Source organism: Paramormyrops kingsleyae, chromosome 8 (assembly GCF_048594095.1).
Source record: "Paramormyrops kingsleyae isolate MSU_618 chromosome 8, PKINGS_0.4, whole genome shotgun sequence".
NCBI lineage: Eukaryota > Metazoa > Chordata > Actinopteri > Osteoglossiformes > Mormyridae > Paramormyrops > Paramormyrops kingsleyae.
Genome location: NC_132804.1, coordinates 38,673,895 through 38,698,873, shown reverse-complemented (window position 1 = coordinate 38,698,873; position 24,979 = coordinate 38,673,895). Strand labels below are relative to the sequence as shown.

Genomic DNA, 24,979 nt, shown 5'->3' with positions numbered 1-24,979 from the left:
CACTGTGTGAAGAATCTGAGGACGTTCTAAAACTTAGGACACATTGGTTACACTAATTTTCCAGATTCTTCTGGTATACCATGAGAACATATATACAATGGTAGCTATACCTATCTATTTATTTAAATTTATATGTGTTCAAGTGCAAAGGGGTAAAATAGGTGATACTCCGTGAACATGGTTATAAGGGTGGCACACAAAACACTAAGGTTGTCTAAGGACACATACAAACATAACCTATCTGTATATTGAGACTAGTAGTCGTGGGTAAATCAACATACAGGGTATACAAAAGCCAAACTTAAATGAAATTTCCTTTAGGGTGTTCGTCTGTTGGGTGAGTGATATGTGAGGCAGAATGTATGGGGAGGGGGTTGTGTGCCAAGTCGAGGGACCCCTGTCCATTAGGTCCACTCTGCTTGTCTGTAGGTCCCTAAATCTTTGGGCAATAAAAGTTGGAGTGCTGGCCTCCCTTGTTATCTGTGTGTGTGTTTAGGTGTGTAACCCCCCTTTGGTGCCTCTCGTACCAGGCTCGGCCTTGTCTCAGGCCACCTGGAATTTAGGCCCTGTGATATGTGCATGTATGATCCTACACTAGTAATGCAAAGGAGAATGGACCCAACCTGGGTGTCTATTGTCTTACAGTATGTAGTCTGGGAGTTGACTGAATGGTGGGGTGGGTGTAGTTTTTCCCTCTGTGGTGGGGTCTGGTTGGCTGCCCCGGGCTCTATGGTGCCCGGTGGTGCCACTGCTCTGGGCCCCGGACTGGATGGGCCTGGGCCCCCCCGTCCTGGGTCGGGCCTGGAACGGGGGTGCTTATGGGGGTCAGCAGGGGAGCTGGCTCCAGAGGGGGAGTACTTTGCCCCCCCCCCCCGATCTTTTGCTCCCCATCCATAAATGCTTCCCTCCTCCCGCTCCGTCACCCCAATACACATGTAGGGCTTTGAGGTGCAGGTGCATCGCTGGGATGCAGGGGAGGTATTCCTCCTCTGTCCCCCCATGACCACCTGTGTCTCAATCACACATCACAACTTAGACACTCTCATTACTTACTCTCTCATGACACATACATTTAGGGCCTTGGGGATGGGCACACGGAATGGCATCCAGAGGGCGGTCTGTTCATTCAGCCTTACCTCTGGTGCCAGTGCCCGCTTCTGAATTTTAAGTTGCACATAGACACTGAGGGTTCTGGGGAGGGGCCGAGCTGACACCAGCTGCTGATTGGCAGAGGGTGGTTAGCACCATGCCCTTCCCCTGTTTTAAAGCACTTTAGAACACGCGCTAACACCACATCTGAGCGGGCAGAGGGAAGCATGGTCTTTTTACACCCCCGTTCTCTGTTTGCCATCTGGAGCCGGGGGCTGAGAAGAGCTGGCCATCCGGTCGGGGTCTGGGCTGGTGGGCTTCTCGGCTGCTGCGGGGTCCAGGGTGGTCTTCTTGTGCCCACGCCAGAGGAAAAAAGGGATCCATCTCCGGGGTCTGGTGGCGGATTGCCCCTCTGGGGGGGGTGGTGCCTGGATCTCGGAGTATAGAGTATATATGGGGAGTGTGAGTGTGTGTACGGCGTTCATTTCTGTGTGTCTTCATGTTGGGTGAATGGGTGAATATTTGTTTATGTGTGCATGAGGGTGGGAATGTATGCTTGTGTATGTGTATGCCTGTTTGTCTATACGCATGTGTCAGGTTGGGTCTTAGACTCCACCTGAAATAACATCTCAGGCTCTATTGCCCCCCGCCACACTCCCTGCTGGTGGATGAGGCCCCCGGCTGCTGATGTGTTGGTGGTTCTCGATGTCTGGGGCTGGATGCTCTGGTGTGTGCTGGCTCACTCTCGGCGGTTGCCTGGCGGGGCCTGGTCCTTCCGGCTTTGTCGGGCCCCGGCTGGGGGGTGGGGGGGCCCTTGGACCTCTGGGCCTGGGGTCCAGTCTGCCCTGGTGTGGCTGGCCGCTGACGGAGCCTGCGTGCTCGCCGCCAGGGCCCCCAGGGGCTCCTGTGATGTGGCTGCCGGATGGCCCCCCTCCGGAGCGCTCCTCTGCCCTTTTCTGGGTGGGGGCTGCAATTGTCCCTGCGGTGGTCCTCCTGGGGTTCCCGTGCCCTGGGGGGCCTCTGGATGTCTGGGGCCCGGGTCTCCTCCGTGTCGGCTTCATGTCTTGGGTGGGCGGGGCTGTGGCTCCCCACACACACTACTAGACATTTACATGGAGAAACCTTATGAACACCAGCGCGCTCACGGACATGTGCTCACGGACACACACTGTCTTCATCGGCTGTTGCTTCTGGGCATGTGTTGTAATGCTGGTTGTGTGTGCTGTTCAGCAACATTTAACGTTTGATGATCGTTGTGATTAGTACAGATGTTGTATGTTGTCTTTCTCTTTTCAGCAGACATGGAAGCAGATTATCTGTTTTGTTTTTTCTTTTCTACTTCTTTTTCCTCTCTCTCCCTCTCTCTCTTAACCCCCTTCTTCTCCTTTGTTTCACCCCCCTCTTGTTCTTTTGAGGAAGTAAATAAAAATATAAAATAAAAAAAAATAATAATTAAATAAAAAATACAAATAAAGTAGTCCTCTGCAGAGGGGGAGTGGAGGAGGGAATATATAAAAAAAAAGTAATGCAAAGTTGACCAATTCTGTAAATACTAAAAAAATAAGTGTTCATGTACTGTATTGATCTGTGCTTAATGTTATTTATAATATTCTTTGGTATTATTGTACGAATATAATTGAAATGTATGAGACGGGAGTATGCATCCGAGGGTGGAAGAAAGTAGGAAGAAAAGAGCGAGGGAGGGGCGAAAAAAAATGAGAGTTAACGGTGAAGTACACGGAGAGTGTATTTGCTAAAACCACCTGTATAAGTATGCAAAAAAAGTGACTTGATGGGTAGGAAAGTTTGTCGGTGGTTAAGTGTAACTTCGGACTGAAGTTAACGGCTGGGGACCCTGGCAAAAGTTAAGGGAGGTAGCGCACAGTGGCTAAAGGTGCCTATGGTGGACGGAGCTGAAGTGTTAGCGGACAGCTAACAGTGCGAACGCCGCGCCAGTGACCCGGAGGACACCGGATTCGCTGGACTGTTGCACTGGACTCACCTAACATCGCGACGGACGGGTGCAGATGGAGTCTCCTCATCTTCATCGTACAGAATTTCCACGCTTGTGATTCAGTGATATCCCGAAGGTTCAGGTACCTGGTTATTTTCCATCTGTTGGAAGCCGCCATTTGGCTAGGCTACAGCGGACACGAGCGGCGTACAGGCCTGCGACGGTGAACATTTGGGGTTTATTAAATTAATGCCGGCTTTAGGTTATTTGAATTAATAAGTTTAAGGGTTACTGAATATTGATGTATGTGTATGGGAACCAATAGTGCAAATTTAAATTAAGGTAATGATATGGGAATAATTCAAAACTGGAAAAGTGCATTTAAGTTGTTAATGTACACTCACCTAAAGGATTATTAGGAACACCTGTTCAATTTCTCATTAATGCAATTATCTAATCAACCAATCACATGGCAGTTGCTTCAATGCATTTAGGGGTGTGGTCCTGGTCAAGACAATCTCCTGAACTCCAAACTGAATGTCAGAATGGGAAAGAAAGGTGATTTAAGCAATTTTGAGCGTGGCATGGTTGTTGGTGCCAGACGGGCCGGTCGGAGTATTTCACAATCTGCTCAGTACCCTGGGATTTTCACACACAACCATTTCTAGGGTTTACAAAGAATGGTGTGCAAAGGGAAAAACATCCAGTATGTGGCAGTCCTGTGGGCGAAAATGCGTTGTTGATGCTAGAGGTCAGAGGAGAATGGGCCGACTGATTCAAGCTGATAGAAGAGCAACTTTGACTGAAATAACCACTGGTTACAACCGAGGTATGCAGCAAAGCATTTGTGAAGCCACAACACGCACAACCTTGAGGCGGATGGGCTACAACAGCAGAAGACCCCACCGGGTACCACTCATCTCCACTACAAATAGGAAAAAGAGGCTACAATTTGCACGAGCTCACCAAAATTGGACAGTTGAAGATTGGAAAAATGTTGCCTGGTCTGATGAGTCTCGATTTCTGTTGAGACATTCAAATGGTAGAGTCAGAATTTGGCGTAAACAGAATGAGAACATGGATCCATCATGCCTTGTTACCACTGTGCAGGCTGGTGGTGGTGGTGTAATGGTGTTGGGGATGTTTTCTTGGCACACTTTAGGCCCCTTAGTGCCAATTGGGCATCGTTTATAAGCCACGGCCTACCTGAGCATTGTTTCTGACCATGTCCATCCCTTTATGACCACCATGTACCCATCCTCTGATGGCTACTTCCAGCAGGATAATGCACCATGTCACAAAGCTCGAATCATTTCAAATTGGTTTCTTGAACATGACAATGAGTTCACTGTACTAAAATGGCCCCCACAGTCACCAGATCTCAACCCAATAGAGCATCTTTGGGATGTGGTGGAACGGGAGCTTCGTGCCCTGGATGTGCATCCCACAAATCTCCATCAACTGCAAGATGCTATCCTATCAATATGGGCCAACATTTCTAAAGAATGCTTTCAGCACCATGTTGAATCAATGCCACGTAGGATTAAGGCAGTTCTGAAGGCGAAAGGGGGTCAAACACCGTATTAGTATGGTGTTCCTAATAATCCTTTAGGTGAGTGTATATCTTCCGCAGAAATATTGGTACCATTGAAATACTTACTACCAGCATGCAAAGTGTAACACAATAATGCATATACTCACATATTCATAGAAATGCACACACAAAAATATAAAACAACAATTTTAGTATTTACTTTGAATGAAACTTAATCATATACACTCACCTAAAGGATTATTAGGAACACCATACTAATACGGTGTTTGACCCCCTTTCGCCTTCAGAACTGCCTTAATTCTACGTGGCATTGATTCAGCAAGGTGCTGAAAGCATTCTTTAGAAATGTTGGCCCATATTGATAGGATAGCATCTTGCAGTTGATGGAGATTTGTGGGATGCACATCCAGGGCACGAAGCTCCCGTTCCACCACATCCCAAAGATGCTCTATTGGGTTGAGATCTGGTGACTGTGGGGGCCATTGTAGTACAGTGAACTCATTGTCATGTTCAAGAAACCAATTTTAAATGATTCGAGCTTTGTGACATGGTGCATTATCCTGCTGGAAGTAGCCATCAGAGGATGGGTACATGGTGGTCATAAAGGGATGGACATGGTCAGAAACAATGCTCAGGTAGGCCGTGGCATTTAAACGATGCCCAATTGGCACTAAGGGGCCTAAAGTGTGCCAAGAAAACATCCACCACACCATTACACCACCACCACCAGCCTGCACAGTGGTAACAAGGCATGATGGATCCATGTTCTCATTCTGTTTACGCCAAATTCTGACTCTACCATTTGAATGTCTCAACAGAAATCGAGACTCATCAGACCAGGCAACATTTTTCCAATCTTCAACTGTCCAATTTTGGTGAGCTCGTGCAAATTGTAGCCTCTTTTTCCTATTTGTAGTGGAGATGAGTGGTACCCGGTGGGGTCTTCTGCTGTTGTAGCCCATCCGCCTCAAGGTTGTGCGTGTTGTGGCTTCACAAATGCTTTGCTGCATACCTCGGTTGTAACCAGTGGTTATTTCAGTCAAAGTTGCTCTTCTATCAGCTTGAATCAGTCGGCCCATTCTCCTCTGACCTCTAGCATCAACAAGGCATTTTCGCCCACAGGACTGCCGCATACTGGATGTTTTTCCCTTTGCACACCATTCTTTGTAAACCCTAGAAATGGTTGTGCGTGAAAATCCCAGTAACTGAGCAGATTGTGAAATACTCAGACTGGCCTGTCTGGCACCAACAACCATGCCACGCTCAAAATTGCTTAAATCACCTTTCTTTCCCATTCTGACATTCAGTTTGGAGTTCAGGAGATTGTCTTGACCAGGACCACACCCCTAAATGCATTGAAGCAACTGCCATGTGATTGGTTGATTAGATAATTGCATTAATGAGAAATTGAACAGGTGTTCCTAATAATCCTTTAGGTGAGTGTACATAACCGGTATGTACCGGACCGAAACAAAACGCGAATTTCGGTGCCACTTAGATGCCTGAACTGTCGATTGAAATATTTGTTCTCTGGGGCTATGATGACACAGTTGTAATAAGCATAAGATTCATCAACACACACGTGATATCATCAGGAAATGAGACCATCCGAGATGCGCGTGAATGCAGCAACTAACGTTAGACTTGCTCTGACGGCAGCAGGTGGTCTACCGCTATCTTAGCTTGCTAAATTAAACAACTTTTGTTAAAATGCCTAAAACTAAACGGTCGAAAGTGTGTCTATATTCCACAAGAAAGGATTCCAACACCGCGGCGTGCAGCAAATGTTTTACAGCAGTTGCGTGTAAAGGGGGAAACACGTCAAATCTAATGAAACATTTGAGGGTACACGGAATAAACTTAAAAGCAGAGGGATGCACCGTGCTTGACAGCTTGCGGACAACAGCTGGCACGATCGGTGTGGATAACCCCAGCCCCAGTCATACCAACCATAGCAGAAAGGAGTCCACCGATTATGATGATGACAGCAACCTTTCCGCAGGTTAGTAGTAGGCTAATGTAATGTTAAATTAACATTACATAGGTGGCTTATGTTTTGTTGTTGTTTTTTGTATTTACATATATATTCATATATACTTTAAACTTTTAATATATTGTTCAATTTTAAGCATTCAATTTTTTGTTCAATAAAAATGTATTCTTGAGTCATCCACCATCATTTTGTGGCTTTTGTAAAGTATCGGTTCAGGCACCGTTTTGGCACTGGTACCATTTTAAAAGTATCGATTTGGCACCGGTATCGAAAAAACCCCAAACGATACCCAACCCTACTTCATGGTGGTGTACAGAACTATGAAAATTGTGTCGCTGTCCAAATATACTGAAAAACAAATGATTTTCAGTATTGTTTATATATTTTTGGCTTTGGTATCATATGTGAGCTTTTGTGATCTCCAAAAACATTCCTGTTTAATTGTTCAAGTCAACTCACATATAACCAAACTGGCGAATGTCATATTCATGAACCTGGAGGGACAACTGTTATGCTGCTTAAAATATGGCTGCTGTCCTTGATTCTTAGTAATTTGGCTATATTTATATATAAGGATGAAATGGCATAAATGCTGGGGGCACTTCTTGGAAGAAAAGAATAAGGTGCCTCTTTATGCAAGCATATGTGCCTTTCATGATATATTCATTACAAAAGGAATGGAGGAGGCTGTGGGGGAGGGGCCAAAAATCAGCTTCAGGAAGAAAACAAAGATATACACTAGGGTGTAAGCTGACTGCATGCTGAGGCAGACAGAAACAAAGGACACTGAGACTGCATGGCTGTGTTATCCATTTCATTTGAATGAACAGGAGAGGGAGCAATGAGAGAGAAAGCATGAAACAGAATAGAAGGTGATGGGAGGGCTTATGCGTGTGGATGAAGGAGGGGCGACAGCAGAAAGAGAAGAGGAGGGGGCAGCTGCTTTGGAGTATGAAGGGGGGAGAGAGGGGGAGAGAGGGAGAGAGAGGCAGTGTTGACTGCTGTATTGGGAGGACACATCCTAATGCGACACAGCTACAGCTTTACCATCTCATACAGAGGGAGCAAGTCAACAAGAGAGTAAGGAGAGGGAAAGAAAAACACTGATCAATAGAAGAAATCACAGAAGCCTGTTTAGTCTATAAAAAACACTCCATGTGGTCCCCTTTATTCCAGGATCTCCATGAGAACAGCATCATCACCCTGCCCCCTGCGCATGATTGTCACTCAACACGCCTTGTGTATTCTTCCTCGCCCAGGATTCAAAAGCTGCACTGTGGCCATTGTTCTGCTTTCATCTGCTGTATAAGGTCAGTGGATATACTGTAAAATCATTTTGCTTAAGATTTATCTTTCCGAATGACCATCGTTTGTGATATAAAGATTATAGCTATGGTTGAATTTGGTAATGCAGGCTGGGAGACATATGTGTCTGTGTGTGTGGGTGGGGGGGGGGGGGTTGGCTGCTTAAGGTGGCACTGCATTATCGCTCATGATTTAATTTTCTTTTAATGGTAAGATTTATGCATTTAATGCACATGATAAACATTGGTAAAATTCTGTTACCCTTGATTAGTTTTTACCCAGATCTATTTGAAACCACCTGCTCCTACTGCCTATTTAAAGGTGACACGCACCTCATATTCACTATAATGTTCCGCAGTTCTGGAGCACACCCCATGGAGAGCTATCATGCTCAGGTTTCTTATCCGTCCTTAGCTTGCATTGAAATATCAAGAGATTCAAATAAAAGGATATTATGAGTTCCTTTTAGACCTTGTGCAGTCTCATTTTTGGCTGCTGTTTCTCCTTACAACACTGAACTGATTGGCACTTTAGGAGCACCATGGTTCTGGTCAAATAGTGGAGCTAGCTGCCCTCCCCCTCTCTCATCTCTTCTTATCTTGCTTTGCAAGTGAGGGATGATGGCTGACACTATGACAAATATCGGATGTCTTTTCCTGACGCAGTGGGTTTATACATTTTGATACTGTATAGCTGAAAAAAGATTTCATATATATCAAGATACTCTCATGACAAGATACTTATTTTATTGAAAGCAAAGCTGTTGGTATTTGATTTATTGTGCTTTTAGTGTGGTGATTATATTTTATATAATTTTATGGCACTTCTCACTGTAGCGGATACCATAAGGCTATGAAGTGCTTTGGTGACTTATCTTTGTAGTGGAGACTGTTGAACTATTTCAGAAGATCCCTGTAGATACTAATATGAAATGCAGTAATCACTGCAAAGAACAAAGCTTGCTTTAGATCAAATTTACCTTTAGCGTTGAAAGTGTTTCTTCTTGCTTTGCTGTGATATTTTGTAATCTTAATATTTTAATGTTAATGTTTACTTTTCTTGCACTTACCTTTTTTCTTTGTTTTGCCAAATGTTTCATTTTGTTTCCCTTCTAAAGAGAACTGAATTGTTTTGATGTTGCTTCACTTTGACTTTTACTTTGAAATTACTGTAAAGTAAGACAGAACATGCTTTCGTTGTAATGTGTGCCATTGTACCTGCTGTTATACAAAGGCATCAGGTTATTTAAATTTGTGGAAACAAAACATTTTTATGAATCCCCTATTCTGTGACTGCAAAGTTATTAGGTAGAATTGAATTTGTATGGCAAATTTAAACCTAGTCAACTATAGGCCTACTTGCCTATTTGGCCTCTATTTTATATAGATAAATTGAGTATTATCCAGTCAACATGTTTGACACAAGGTTTAAATTAGAATTACACATCCCTTATTATGACATTTTGTAGTCTCTTAAAGGATCATTCCATGTCATTTCATCAGATGCCTCTGACCTGACCAACTCAGGGGGATATACTTCCCAATAGGAAATGTACAAAATGTCAGGTCCCTATTGTCATTAGTTTTCTCAAAAATAAAAAAATAAGGGACGGGGTGGAGGTGTTTTTAGGCCTTTTTCTACCATTGTGTATTGAAGAACCATTTTTAATGAAATAAGTGCTGTTGGTGATAGTTTCTCTAAAAATTTCATATTAGCTCAATGTCTGTTAGCATCACAGTGAATCATTCACTGAATATCAATATACATGTATTTTCAAACATCAGATGTTTGCTAAGGTGATTCATGGTTTAATATCTTGGAAATGGACTAATGAAATTGTGCATTTTTGTCCATTTTGGAGCTTCGATATATCTGTAAGTAATCCTGTGATTGGGCCTATCTTTCACAATGTATTTTACCATGATAGAGGAATCACTGTGTAAAATTTAAGCCCTCTATCCTGAAAATATTGATTTTTCAAAAGTGTTTGAATATTCACTCAGAGACCATTGAGCAGGAACACAGAAGTAATTCAAAAAATCATGTTGAGGAAAATGAGAGAGAACACCATCGCAAATTCTGGATATAATATTAACAGAAACTTGTTCTTCCCACAAAAGAAATTTGGATGTGGTACATGATGTCATACTTGGGGAATATCACACTAAGGATAATGAATTTTCTTTTTTTTGTTTAATATTTATAAAAGCATTACTTTGATTATTGACTATTTCAGACAATATATTGTATCTTGTACACGTGAAGCTGTATATAAAACAGGGGTGGGCAATCTTATCCACAAAGGGCCGGTGTGTATGCAGGTTTTTGGGATAACCTTTAGGTCAGCTGTTCAAACCCAGGTGTGAGGACTCTTCAGCCAATCAGTCCTCTAATTAGTGACCTAATTAGGGAGTTGCAGCGAAAACCCACATACACACTGGCCCTTTGCGGATAAGATTGCCCACCCCTAGGATGACCACCTAATCCATGTCAGGAGGAACACTATGAGCTACAACAGGATTTGTAAACTACCATTTCATACATTTCAATTAAAAGGACCAGGATTTCACTTATGCTGATTGGTCAGTCTCCTATAATCATGCATATGTGTCAGTAATGTTAATGCGAAACAGCTGGATGAGTCTTTCAATCTAGGAACTAACCAAACATTTTAGCAGAGCACAGAACCCATTCAGCTTTAAAGTACTTTGTAAAAGCTGAAGTAGCTCATAGTATCCCTCCTGACATGGATTAGGTGGTTACCCTACCCACCCCTGATATAAAATATCAGTACCCTACCTTTAAAATTGTGGTTTCTACAGTGTGGTCAGTTTTTTGGGAAATTCGGGCACTCAGTATTCTATGTTAAACTTGAACTGCATTTCTGAGAGTCCATATACACTCACCTAAAGGATTATTAGGAACACCTGTTCAATTTCTCATTAATGCAATTATCTAATCAACCAATCACATGGCAGTTGCTTCAATGCATTTAGGGGTGTGGTCCTGGTCAAGACAATCTCCTGAACTCAAAACTGAATGTCAGAATGGGAAAGAAAGGTGATTTAAGCAATTTTGAGCGTGGCATGGTTGTTGGTGCCAGACGGGCCGGTCTGAGTATTTCACAATCTGCTCAGTTACTGGGATTTTCACGCACAACCATTTCTAGGGTTTACAAAGAATGGTGTGCAAAGGGAAAAACATCCAGTATGCGGCAGACCTGTGGGCGAAAATGCCTTGTTGATGCTAGAGGTCAGAGGAGAATGGGCCGACTGATTCAAGCTGATAGAAGAGCAACTTTGACTGAAATAACCACTCGTTACAACCGAGGTATGCAGCAAAGCATTTGTGAAGCCACAACACGCACAACCTTGAGGCGATGGGCTACAACAGCAGAAGACCCCACCGGGTACCACTCATCTCCACTACAAATAGGAAAAAGAGGCTACAATTTGCACGAGCTCACCTAAATTGGACAGTTGAAGACTGGAAAAATGTTGCCTGGTCTGATGAGTCTCGATTTCTGTTGAGACATTCAAATGGTAGAGTCAGAATTTGGCGTAAACAGAATGAGAACATGGATCCATCATGCCTTGTTACCACTGTGCAGGCTGGTAGTGGTGGTGTAATGGTGTGGGGGATGTTTTCTTGGCACACTTTAGGCCCCTTAGTGCCAATTGGGCATCGTTTAAATGCCACGGCCTACCTGAGCATTGTTTCTGACCATGTCCATGCCTTTAAGACCACCATGTACCCATCCTCTGATGGCTACTTCCAGCAGGATAATGCACCATGTCACAAAGCTCGAATCATTTCAAATTGGTTTCTTGAACATGACAATGAGTTCACTGTACTAAAATGGCCCCCACAGCCACCAGATCTCAACCCAATAGAGCATCTTTGGGATGTGGTGGAATGGGAGCTTCGTGCCCTGGATGTGCATCCCACAAATCTCCATCAACTGCAAGATGCTATCCTATCAATATGGGCCAACATTTCTAAAGAATGCTTTCAGCACCTTGTTGAATCAATGCCACGTATAATTAAGGCAGTTCTGAAGGCGAAAGGGGGTCAAACACCATATTAGTATGGTGTTCCTAATAATCCTTTAGGTGAGTGTATATTCATAAGTTTCTATACCAGATACCCTATAAAATTTTAAGGACCTAGCTTAAGTCTAGATGTTGCATTTGAAAAATGGGCCCTCAGTACACGACACTAGAAAGGTCTAAAAACATTCCCACCGTCATCTTTTAATTAATTAATAAATGTATTTATTTATTATTATTACTTATGGCACAGGTCCGAAAAAGAGATGACAATCTATTGGTGGCTCACAAGAGAAAAGGGGTTTATTAGGGAACTGAACACTGGAGAAGACCCAAAATAAAGGATCACAAGGGATCAAAAACAACCTGGGAGAAATCAGAATACAGTAAAGAAACTACAGACACTCCTCTATTTACGAATGAGATACATTCCAAACAGCCGTTCGTAATTTGAAATGTTCGTAGGTCGTTATTCAACATCATTTTAAGGGTATATGCAAGTACAAACAACTAGGATGCTGGGAGTACGCACGTTATGCTGCTGCGTGGTGGGTGTAGCAGCCAGAAATCGTACTAGGCAGAATTGGAGCGCATAAAAAAAAATTGATGTTGCTGACAGGAAATGGGAGCCCGATGAACATAATTTGGAGTCCTCTTCGTTTCTATGTCTGAAAGTTCGTAAGTTGAAAGTTCGTAAGTAGAGGAGCGTCTGTACTAAGTAACACAACAAAGGAACTGGGCTAGATGGGGAGCAAGACTAGAAAACCAAGCAGAGAACATAAGCACACAGAGTAACTTCTCACAATGACTGACTAAAGAGAAAAACAAAAGCAAGCACTTAAATACACAGGAACAGTGAACAGGCGCGACTAATAATCAATTAACCAAAACAAAAAGGACTCAGGACAACAAGGAACAGGTGGGGTAGATTACACTTAAGCAAGCATTAAACTAAGGAACCTTAAACCAAAACTACAAACAAAGAGGCATGTCACACAGGGCTGAATAAACCTAGACAAAAACTAAAATCACACAGGACAAAAACAGGGCAAACCAAACAGAGAACCAAAATAACTACAAACATTAGGAACAAAACATCAATAATTAAACAGAACAGGGGGGTATTCCAGAAAGCTTGGTTAACTTACCATTTGGTAAATCTTAACCTCTGGGTTGATATACCCCAAACCCGCATACCATGAGTATGTCGGTTCCAAAACACCTGAGAAGAGTAAGTTCAGTCAACCTCCTATTGCTTACCCAGAGTTAATGCGCGTGCACCGTGCATACATAAAGACGTTTTCAATTGATCGCCGATTTCACGAGTCAGAATGGAAAATCAAAGTGAAAAAAAGAGAGCGGCATACTTCACAGAGGCGGAGTTGGAAGTTTTAATGCACGCATATGAGGAATTCAAGCCAATAATAATGAAAAAAAGCAATACGGCTGCATCGGCTAAAGAAAGAGTTGGCTTGGCAAAAAATAAAGGACAGAGTAAATGCGTGTGTATTAAATTGCAAATTTGACATCGCCTCCCCTTTTATTATAATGCAAAATAATTAAACACATAACCCTTCCGCATCCTTTTTACTGTTAAATCACTATGAAAGCATTTACTTTTCCTGCCATTCATTTCTTTAGGTTAAAATAACAATGTGTATCGACTAGCAATATATGGTTTCTTATTTAATAAGGTGTAATCCTTCTGGAGACAGAAGAACTTTGAGTCAAAGTCAAAATGAAACACAAAAACATTCTGCAAAAAGGTAATTGATTACACGATCACTTAACTATTTATTAAACACGATTTAGTATATTCTTTCTGTCATGTAGCTAATAGAAAAAAGGCTGAAGCCCGTCTAACTGGCGGGAGCCCACCACCACCTCCCCTCACCCCATCTGAGGGCAACCAGTGGTAACCAGCATTGTACTGTCCTGTAATGATTACCTATAGTTAGTGGAAAAAAGTAATGAGTTTGATGATTTTAACAAGGCAAAAAATTAAGGATACAAAATCAAGTTACCTGCACATTGATACTATGAATAGATTTCCTCCGCTATCTCGCTGTACTTGTATAGTGACAATAAAGACATCTATCTATCTATCTATCTATCTATCTATCTATCTATCTATCTATCTATTAACATAGTCTCCCTCATTTATTGAAGGAGCTTTAATAGGAATGTAGGTGTTACGATCGCGGGCAACGGAGCAGGAAAACAGGCGATCGGAGCCAGGAAGTCGGGTACCAATGGGGGTTTATTGGTAGAACAGGACAGGGGACGTACGATGAGCAACATCAATGGTGAGTCTGGGGTACGGAGACGGAGACACGGACTAAATACACCAGACCAGGCAGACAAAACAGGAAACAGCAGGGCACAATCAGGAAACCACACGTGGAGAATGAGGGGGCGTGGCACACACTAGGAGCGGACGGAGCATGACGTAACAGAAGGTGCCATCAATGCACCCAATTATGAATGAATGAATGAATGCCTTTTATTGTCACTATACATGTATTACATGTATTCCAAATTACATTTGGAAACCCTGAAATAGAAAGTCATATAGGGAAGTATCAAGTGTGTGTGTGTGCAGGATGAATACATGTAGACTATAGATATAAATAGTATGACTATATATTAAATATGCATCATAGATTTTACTACAAAGGACAAACCTACCACTCTGTGGAATTCCTCTTTAATAACACGCAGAGCTTTATGGACAGGGAACTGTATAAACGTGTGTAAGAAGCGTTAAGTACCAGACATACTGTGCGAACGGCTCTACACACAGTTGCCTTTCCTATATGCTCTGCGTCGCCCATATTGTACAAAAAATGCCCTGACGCAAAAAACCGAAGTGCTATGCACAGAATGTTTTCTGTGCTAAGCGCAGACCCGCGGTTTGGGTTTGTGACATTTGCAATATGCGGTTTCAAGAGATGTTAAGTAAATGAACGATTCTTTTGAAAACTGATAACGCTTTTTCAAATAATCATTAGGAAATGACAAGACATCAATACGCGGTCTTATAACTCTCTCCCGGCGAAAAAAACCTTGTATAATTTATGCCTCGACATTCACAGGATCGTCATCAAAAGGCCACGCCATGCTCAGTAACCTTCTGCAACAAACTTACCCTGGAACATAACCTGCTCAGTAGCAGGTTATCTTCAGAGAGTAAGCTGCTACTGTATGGTTACATACATACCCAGAAAGTTAACCTCCGTTTTTGGAACCGAAAGTTGAGGTTATCCACTAACTTACCCTTAAACTTACCCGGGTATGTCACATAACCTGCTTTCTGGAATACCCCCCAGGTAAGACTGGCTTTGCACCCATGTCTGTAGGGTAACAGCCTCAGTACTTCACACTCAAACCCTGAGCCATGTGGCAATCCAAGGAACAGGGGAACACACAAGGATTAGACAAGGAGTGGAAAGGCGGGACACGTAGGGTAGGATCAGACAGGTGCTGACCCTGACAATTATTATTAATATTATTATTACCATTATTATTATTATTGTTGTTGAGTAAACAAATAACAGTAGATACTTATTAAGAAGTATATCTTCCCTCTGGAATTTTTTTTTCAGGCAAATTTGATGTGGTTAAATGGGAAATTTCCTTAAATATGATTAATTGATGGAATGATCCCAAATATAAATCACAAGCTGGTAATAGTATGTATTGTACAACCTAAAATTAATTAAAATCAATTAAGCTAAAGTAGCATAATATCAACAATTATCTTAAGCTACTAGTTTTGTGTCTTGAGACACAAATACATTCCAGTATAGGTGTGTGCTGAATAGTATTTTTACCAGTTTTTGAGCATGGTTGCTGAAGAGTATAGACTGTTTGACCATCTCACAATTTTGAAGAGATGTCCTTTTGTGTTGAGAGCACTTGTGGGTGACTGAAGGATGTAACTAAAAGAGGTACTGTATCTTGTGAAGAGGCACTTTGTGTCAGTCGGGGTTCAGTACTTATACTTTTCCTTGTACTAATGACTGTAGCAGTAAATGCAGTTTCCAAGATTTTTTGGGCTACATACAGTGTAAGTGTTCCTATGAAGATTTTTGTTTTAAATCAGTGGTTCTCAAACATTTTCTATCATTCCCCACTAAACAGGAAGAAATATTTTCACGCCCCACCTCAACAAAACAATGACAGAAAAGCCTAGGTTTAACTTTATTTAGATAACACCAAATTAATTAACATTAATTTCTTCAGTAAATTTTGTTAAGCAAAAAAAACAACTTTCACTTCACACAACTTTCTGTGACATTTGTCACTACACTGCTTCAATAGTCGAAAAAAGGCAAATTAAGCATAATTTGCACTTTTCCGGAAATACAACAATAAAATTCAGTCTGTATAAACAAGAACAAATGCAGAAACTTGTGAAGACAGGTGAGCAAGGCATTGTGAGAGTTTAATTTGTTGAGTTTCATACTATCAGCTGCCAACGTTTTCAAACATAAAATACAGACAGGTCTCTCCTCATCTCCTATCACATTAACAGAGAAACCCAGAGCAAGATATGATTCATCATATTTCTTGTTTTTTTGCCGGTTTCGGCATTTGCTTCGTGTCTCTCAGAAGCACCACTTGTGTTTCTTTTCGTACCTGTGAAATATCTGTCCATTTTGACCCTTGTAGGAATTATTAGCTCAGATAAATTTTAATATCTCCACCAATGTATAAGGAAATTAAGTTTTAATTAATCAGTATTTAATGATGATTATTAACTAATCGTTATGCTGAATGGTTGGTTCCTCCAAACTCAATTGTGGAATCCCTGTGAGTCTGTTAATGTGAGACTTAAATGGGATTCACTAATTACCAGTATCACTCAACAACCTGGGTCAGAATGCAGGTCCACCGAGCTACATCACCAGGTACTGTAGTGTAAACGGTTGGTAGTGAAGCTCCCCTCACGGCCGTTGAGAGATAGTCTCACAATATTTCAGGTGAGTTTGAGGTTTTAAAGCTTAGCAGCCAGACCACACATAGGCAGGGACTATTGTTAGTACTCAAAGAACGGAGATTGAAGTTGTGTAAAAGACATACATTTATTCCTAACTAACACTACAACTAACATAAGACAGACATTACACTTAAACAACAAACACGAAATAATGGAATAGAAACAAACAATGTAATTATGGAAATACAATGACCAGATTTAAATGGATAACCTTAAAAAGGGAAATACTGTTCTGCAAAGCAAGCACAGTTTGTGGAAATATGACCCTAAAGTCATATAGCAGGTTAACAGAATAGCTTAGGTTGTTAGGATGAAAGGAAGTTGGTTTACTTGGTTGCAGAGTGGAGGGGGTCTTGGCAGTAGACTGCAGAGGTGATGCGCTGACGGAATGGTAGCAGTCAAGAAGGCACAGCGTTTGGAGCGGTTGTTAGAGTGGAGCCCCTTGGATTCTCTCTCCTTGTAAAGCTTTAAGGTGAAAGTCTTTGTCTTGGTTGCAGTTCTCTCATGGGTAGCAGCTTCACCGACAGGCTTCAGGAAGGCTTCTTTTGGTCTGCTCTTCTCTGTCTCTCTGCAGGCTGATATTCTCTCTTGCCTTCTCTTTGCTTCTCTTTCTTGGCTTTGTTCAGAGGTGCCAGGTTTTGGTCTAAAGTTCATGGGATGACCAGGAATTTGACACCTGAACCAATAGCTGACCATCCAGTTGGCAGGCTTTCGGAGGGGTGTCTGTGGCAGTCCTTTTGGGATATATGACCAGACTGATTCCCCTTTACTGATTTTCATTAAACTGGTGTAACTTTTGATATATACAGTTTTGTGGTAACCACTGACCAGATTTGGAATCAGGAGTGATTTTCTGTCACTTTGACACCAAACATGCCATCCCAGCCTGGCGGTTCACACCTCATACCATCTGTATTAATCAATTAACTAACAATTACTTGTATTATGTATGTTACTGACTCGCATAAGTATATGGTATAGGTGTTTTGGGTTGCACATCAACCTTCGATGTTAGTAACCTCGATGTTACACTTTGGGTAAATTGTACTGACGTTACATTACATATTCACATTCAAACAGCACATCTTACCCTTAGATAGGTGTGGCCGTTAGTTTGTGGTAATACCAATTTAAGTACAAATTTAAATCTGGGAGCAACATACTTTGGTTGGTGTGGCTTATACCAATTGATCTGCTCCCCAGAATGGATAATGTACACCTTAATTCAGTTTTTTTAAAGCAGAATAGTAGGACAAAGAAATGCTAACGGATCACAAAGATCAGAAAAGGGCTACAGAGGAATATGGAAGAAAAGGGGAGGGGGTTGTTAAAGAAAGAACGTCTGATAGTTAGGACACCTGGTTACACTGTTTAATTTCCAAGATTCTTCTGGTTTAACCGTGAGAACATATATGTAGTGGTAGCTATACATATTTATTTATTCAAACTTGTATGTGTTCAAGTGTGAGGGGTAAAATAGGTGATACTCCGAGAACATGGTTATAAGAGTGGCACACAAAACACTATGATTGTCTAAGGACACACACAAACATAACCTATCTGGATATTGAGACTAGCAATCATGACTAAAGAAATATACAGGGTATACAAAAGCCAACCTTAAAAAATTTCTTTAGGGTGTTGGGTGAGTCTGTGGTAGGTACGGCAGGGTACCTATTTATTTATCCAACGGAATGTTGCAATACACCATTTAGTCATCTTCATTACTTGCCGAATGGCCCCCTCTCATCTGTAAATTTCTTATGTAGCCAAGACTTTGGTGATCAGATATCTGGGATCAAAACAAACTTCCACCATTGCTTACTATGTACTTTTATAATGTTTCTGCAAGAGTTCCAAACTGTATTTTTCAATGTCTATAATTTGATGTCAAATTAGAAACTTCACATAAATCTGACATATTTACAAAATACACTAAGATTAAGATGAGTTTAATGCCAAAACAAATATATAAGACATAATTTATTTGCCATGAATTAAGTTAATGATATTGAATGAAATGTGTGACCGTGCCCCAGTCAGTGATAGTGTGTTCCCTACCCCTAGACCGCAGAGGGTTAATACAGTGGATTTGCCAGGTAGTGGAAAAGAATGCTGCACTGCAGGGGAAATGGGTCTGCTCATGTGCAAAGTGAAAGCGTGTGAGCAAACCATCTACGGTAACAGCAGGGTCCCACCAATAATAATAATAATAATAGTAATAATAATAATAATAATCGTCAGTATTATTATTAGAGTAGTCCCCCATATCCACAGGTGATACGTTTCAAGACCAACTGTAGATAGCCAAAAATGGGGATAACAGCGAACCACCCGCAAATGTAACAAATGTAATCCATCAGTTCCGGTTGAGAGAACACTATGCACGTTTTGGCTGCCACTTCTCACCGGTGTTTATTATTATTGTCCTCGTTTGTCAGACTAAATTTTGGATTTTAGCTTCTGGATTGCCACTTTCTCAGTTTCAGAACTGCCACTGTTTGGCCGTATTTTCTATTCGAACTCTCTCTCGCATCCTGTTGATTACTTCACCTACTCCACGAGCTCTCTCCCTTTGGTTCCCCCGTGCCAGCATAGTCGGTGAGTCAGCCTCCACTTTCTGATTTACTATGTTGACTGCTCAGTTGGGTGCAACTTATGGGTTCTGGCTAACGTGGTGGTCAGTGGTGCTGGTCAGTGGTACTGTCACAGAGTATGAACACCTTCTCCTCACAGCAACTTTGCACCTGGCGCAGTCACTCCCGGCTCGGATAAACAATATATACCTGGTGTAAGGAGCTTGGCATCGCTCGTCGCCCACGATATATTCCCCGCTCCCCACGTCGTCGTTTTCATATTAACTGTACCTCCTCTGATGCTATTCTGACAATTTGGACTGAGAGACCCGAGTCATCAAATGGCACATCAAGACGCCTGATTAGATCAAGGAGCGTGTTGAATTATCTGCCGATCGCTACGGAGCAGAATAACCAAGGCAAAGTTGCCGATTTAAATCTTCAATGTGCTCTCTTTGACTGTCGGTCCTTGACGGAGAAAGCAACCTTGCTAAATGAACTGTCTATTGCGAAGAATCTGGACATGCTACTTCTCGTTTAATCTTGGCAAACTCTGAATGACTACAACTGAACCTGCTCACCCCTCCTGGCTATAGCTTTTTGTCTAAGCCCTGTTTAACGGGCAGCGGTGGCGGTTTGGCAGTGGTCTATCGTGACAGCATTAATTTAAGTGTTTTTGAATTACTAAACATCTCATCATTTGAATATTTGGTTTTTAAAATCACTGGCCATACATTGCTGTACATGATATTAATCTATAGACCACCCAAGTTCCTTCCAAACTTTTTCTTGGACCTCAATGAACTGCTTACTCTTGTTTCTGGTATCTCTCCGGGGATCACCTTACTTGGTGACCTTAATATTCATATGGACACTGATTGTTCGTCTGCTCGTGAGCTGTGCTCAATATTGGACTGTTTCTGTTTTGTACAGCATGTTGATTTTCCAACTCACACAAAGGGTCATACACTTGACCTTATATGTTCCTCTGGTTTGCAAGATGTCCATGCTTCTGGCTCTCTCTTGGGTGTTTTCAGATCATAAACTCATTGAATTCTGTTTAAATTACTCTATGCCTAGAACAAGTAAAAAAACTGATTAACTACCGCAAATTTAAGTCTATTGATCAGTCATCCTTTTTGGACGCTCTCCATGCATCTCGTCTTCATGATACTCTAGACCTGACTTGTCCCGTGCAGATACTTTCAATGTATAACTCTATAATTTCCAAGTTCTGGACACTTATGCACCTGTTAAATCCATGCTAGTCCCTACTACTTGCACCTCCCCCTGATTCACACCAGAGCTCCGCACCATGAAACAGGCAGGCTGCCATCTTGAGAGGCTATGTTAGAAAACAGGTCTGACAGTCCATACACTAGCCTACGCTGTACACCTGACGGCTTACAGACCTGCTCTTATGGCTGCGCACTCATCATACTACTCTACTCTTATTAACAGTGCTTCAAGCCGACATAGAATACCCTTTTCTACAGTAAATAAGTTATGTCAGTCTCCAAATAAAACTACCATTGCTTCTGATGAGCGCTGTAACTCATTTATAAAATATTTTCAGTCTAAAATTGAAACTTTGTATAATTCCTTTTTTGCAACCTCTCACCCACCTCCATCAACCACCATCATACCACAACCCCCTGCCCACTCGTTATCAGAATCTATTCCCTCCTCTCCTGCTTCTATTAATCAGTTAATCAGGAAATCGAGTCCATCTACATGTCAGTTGGACCCTGCTCCTACTACACTTATAAAGAACTGCTCAGACACTGTCGGTACTATGGAGTGAGATCACTGCCAAATATACAAGAGCGCAGACGCATAGATAAACCGAGCAAAACAGACACTACGAGCGCGCACTGCGCCTTTGGAACGCAGATAAGAGCGCTCGCTTCTCGCAGCCTCGCGCTTGATTCACCGTTTCGCGCTCGCTTCTCGCAGCCTCGCGCTCAATTCACCATTTCTCACACGCTTCTTAGTTTTCTGCTCGCTTCTGAAATCCGTGCGCGCTTCGCAATTTTCTGCTCGTTTTTGTAATTAAAACAGGAAATTACGTCAGAGATTCAAGGCATGGTAGCTGATTTCTGAGACTGTGTCTGTTTTGCTCGGTTTATCTACGCGTCTGCGCTCTCGTATATTTGGCAGTGATCTCACTCCATACGGTACCCATTTCACATTTAATAAACCATAGTCTTGCTACTTGTACTGTCCCACCAGAATTAAAATTGCCACTATTACACCTGTTCTTAAAAAGCCTGGTCTAGACTCATCTTAGCTAAAGGTGCTCTGTGGGGGGTGCTTCGAGAGTATGGGGTCCGGGGTCCACTGTTGTGGGCGATCCGGTCCCTGTACGAACGGAGCAGAAGCTTGGTCCGCATTGCCGGCAATAAGTCGGACGTGTTCCAGGTGCGTGTTGGGCTCCGCCAGGGCTGCCCTTTGTCATCGGTCCTGTTTATTATATTTATGGACAGGATTTCTAGGTGCAGCCAAGGCGTCGAGGGTGTCCAGTTTGGTGACCTCAGGATTGCCTCGCTGCTTTTTGCAGACGATGTCGTCCTGTTGGCTTCATCTGCTGGGGATCTCCAGCAGGCACTGGGGCGGTTCATAGCCGAGTGCGAAGCGGCAGGGATGAGGATTAGCACCTCCAAGTCCGAGACCATGGTTCTCAGCCAGAAACGGGTGGTTTGCCCTCTTCGGGTTGGGGAAGACGTACTGCCTCAAGTGGAGGAGTTTAAGTATCTCGGGGTCTTGTTCACGAGTGAGGGTAGGCGAGATCGGGAGCTGGATAGACGGATCGGAGTGGCGTCTGCAGTTCTGCAGGCGCTTAACCGGTCCGTCGTGGCTAAGAAAGAACTGAGCCAAAAAGCCAAGCTCTCGATCTATTGGTCCATCTTTGTCCCTACCCTCACCTATGGTCATGAACTATGGGTAATGACCGAAAGAACGAGATCGCGAATACAAGCGGCCGAAATGAGGTTTCTCCGCAGGGTGTCTGGGCTCTCCCTTAGGGATAGGGTGAGAAGTTCGGATATCCGGGAGGGCCTCAGAGTAGAACCGCTGCTTCTTCACATCGAAAGGAGCCTGTTGAGGTGGTTTGGACATCTGGTGCGGATGCCTCCTGGGCGGCTACCCGGAAAGGTTTTCCGTGCATGTCCTACAGGGAGGAGGCCCCGGGGCAGGCCCAGGACTCGCTGGAGGGATTATATCTCTCGGCTGGCCTGGGAACGCCTCGGTGTCCCCCCCGAGGAGCTGGTGGGGTTAGCTGAGGAGAGGGAGGTCTGGGTGCCTCTACTGAAGCTGCTACCCCCGCGACCCGAACCCGGACAAGCGGCAGATGATGGATGGATGGATGGAATTTGTATGACCCATTTCAGTCCGGTTTCAGAACCCTACACAGTACAGACATGACTTTACTTAAGGTGTCTGTGAAATCACACACTGGATGACTCAAAATTTTTTACAGCTTAACGTTGATAAAACAGAAATTCTACTGGTGGGCACTAAAGCACTTCTATCCACTCTGTCTAAGATAAAAAATAATGTTAATGTAGTCTTAGTAGAACCATCAAGTACTTTTTCGTAATCTGGGTATACTTTTCGATCAGTTTCTCACCTTTCAGTCACATGTTAGCTCTCTGGTACAGACTGCATTTTTCCAACTCCGCAATATCTCTCACCTCCATCCATCCCTCAGTGTTGCGGATACTAGAACACTAATCCATGTCTTAAGAACATAAGAACTATACAAACGAGAGGAGGCCATTCGGCCCATCGAGCTCGCTTGGGGAGAACTTAACTAATAGCTCAGAGTTGTTAAAATCTTATCTAGCTCTGATTTAAAGGAACCCAAGGATTCAGCTTGCACTACGTTATCAGGAAGACTATTCCATACTCTGACTACACGCTGCGTAAAGAAGTGCTTCCTTAAATCCAGTTTGAAATGTTCTCCCGCTAATTTCCACCTATGGCCACGAGTTCTTGTATTTGAACTAATGCTGAAGTAACTATTCGGTTGAACAGCATCCAAACCTGTTAGAATCTTATAGACCTGGATCATGTCCCCCCTCAGTCACCTTTGCTTGAGGCTGAACAGATTTAGCTCAAATAACCTTTCCTCGTATGACATTCCTCTAAGACCAGGAATCATTCTTGTGGCCCTACGCTGCACCTTTTCTAAGGCCGCTATGTCCTTTTTAAGATATGGTGACCAAACCTGTACACAATATTCTAGGTGAGGTCTCACCAAGGAATTGTATAATCTTAGCCTGGTCTTCATCACTACCCACCTTGACTATTGTAATGCACTGCTTTCTGGCCTCCCATCCAAACTTCTGAACAAACTACAATATGTTCAGAACTCTGCTGCCCGTTTGCTAACACATACGAGAAGATCCGCCCACATCACCCCGATTCTTCATGATTGACATTGGTTATTTGTCACTTATAGAATCAAATATAAAATTTTACTAATCACCTACAAAGCGCTCCATGGACTTGCCCCTCACTATCTGTCTGACCTTCTTCTTCCATACACCCCTGCTCGCACACTAAGATCATCGGGCTCCAACCTTCTTACCGTGCCTAAATTCAGATTATCCTCTGTGGGTGGCAGGGCGTTCTGTGTGACAGCACCTGCATTATGGAACGCACTTCCTCACAGTCTGCGAGAGATACAGTCACTTACCATTTTCAAGCTTTAGTTGAATGCTATAATGTAACTGCTACTACGTAACACTCCTGTTGTTTTTCTGTTGTTATTGTTGCTGTTGCGTGTGCATTGTTTCCTGTATCATTGTTTGCATTGTAAAGCGTCCTTGAGTAATGAGAAAGGCGCTATATATATAAAACTTAATAATAATAATAATAATAATGATAATATTATTATTATTATTATTATTATTATTATTATTAACATGATTTTTGTGTACATTTATATGGTAAAGTTGAATTGATAAATTACTTAGTAAGGCATTAACAACATTGAATACAGTAAAAATAAAGTACATTTTACATTATTATGCAGTACTGTACAGTACTGTACTCTCCCAAAGAAAACAGATTCTGACATTTATTGTAACTCAAAGAGACTATGGCACATTGAAAAAATATCATGCATCAAGGGATGACACAGCAATGACAATCATGTTTTTATACCCTTCAAAGGGGGTAAAGTACATTGAATAAACTTTTGCACATTTTACAATGAAACATATTGTACCTGTATATAACCTGTAATGAGAAAAAAATTATTTCTTTAAAAATATTGTGGGTACCCACCAATTTGTCTATCCTTGCTTATTGCGTGGTTCTAAACTTATGAACCATTTCCAGAATTCTTAAATACAGGTAACTTAAACAGCAGGCACGGGGGTCCCACTGTAATGATTAGCCAATTTTATTCATCATTACTGCTATTAGCTAACTCTGATGAATACTGTAGC

General features: G+C 42.4%; 1 protein-coding gene across 2 annotated transcripts in view; it reads left to right on the top strand.

Moving 5' to 3' along the window:
- Window positions 1-7,559: 7,559 nt before the first annotated feature.
- The window catches only part of LOC140592349 (contactin-2-like), a 145,680-nt gene continuing 128,260 nt past the window's right edge, over window positions 7,560-24,979 (top strand). Inside the window, exons 1-2 of one of the 2 annotated variants that reach the window (XM_072715803.1) lie at window positions 7,560-7,671; window positions 7,768-7,901. The gene's annotated coding sequence lies outside the window, so the exon portion shown is untranslated. Of the gene's footprint in view, window positions 7,902-24,979 lie in introns of both variants that reach the window. The other variant, XM_072715804.1, reaches the window with a different exon arrangement.